This window comes from Charadrius vociferus, unplaced genomic scaffold, assembly GCF_000708025.1.
Source record: "Charadrius vociferus isolate BGI_N301 unplaced genomic scaffold, ASM70802v2 scaffold1036, whole genome shotgun sequence".
NCBI lineage: Eukaryota > Metazoa > Chordata > Aves > Charadriiformes > Charadriidae > Charadrius > Charadrius vociferus.
In genome coordinates this window covers 83,735-84,510 of record NW_009648816.1, presented here as the reverse complement: position 1 = coordinate 84,510, position 776 = coordinate 83,735, and the positions used below count along the sequence as shown (strand labels likewise).

Genomic DNA, 776 nt, shown 5'->3' with positions numbered 1-776 from the left:
CTCCGACAGGTCCGTGTCCTTCTTCTGTTGGGACCCCCCGAGCTGGAGGCAGCACTGCAGGGGGGTCTCCCCAGAGCAGAGCAGAGCGCAGCAGAGGGGCACAATCCCCACCTTGCCCTGCTGCCCGGAGCATCCCATACACCCTGGGCACTGGTGGCCTGGCCCCAGCGCTGGAGCTGGTCCCAGTGTCACCCCCTGCCAGCGTGGGTCTCGGGGCAGCCAAGCTGCTGCCCTGTGCATGTGATAGCCAGGGTTCCCGTGAGCTGCCGGGTGCTGGGGATCCTGCCAGCCCCCCCCACCGGGGCATGGCTGTGGGGGAAGCCTGGGCGGGAGGCTGGGAGCATCCCTGGGAGTCCCACAGTGTGTGTGTGTGTCCCCAAGCCCACGGGAAGGCACGATGCCTCCAGAAGGCTCCGTGGATTTTTCAGCCGCTCTCGGGACCCCACCCAGGAGCCTGTATCCCTCCTGCTCTGCAGTGGAGAAAGTGAGGCTGGAGGAGTGAACGCGGAGCCCTGCGCGGCCGGCCGGAGGCTGGAGATTGAGAGCAGATGGCAGTTTAACAGCCCACAAAGGCACATGTGCTTTTTATAGCACTGGAGTTTCCAGGCTGCCAGCTCCCGGTGGCCACGGCGTTGGTCGGTTGCACAATGTGGAATTCCTGGCCCCGGGCTGGGAAAGTGGCTGAGATCAGGCGTTAAAAATAATCCAACTTTGCGGGGACACACGCGCGCCACCGGCTAACTGCCCCCCCCCTCCCCGCCCCCAAGAAAACCCGC

General features: G+C 65.2%; 1 protein-coding gene across 1 annotated transcript in view; it reads left to right on the top strand.

Annotated features, from left to right (window-relative positions):
• The window catches only part of BOP1 (block of proliferation 1), an 8,234-nt gene that overhangs the window by 4,677 nt on the left and 2,781 nt on the right, over window positions 1-776 (top strand).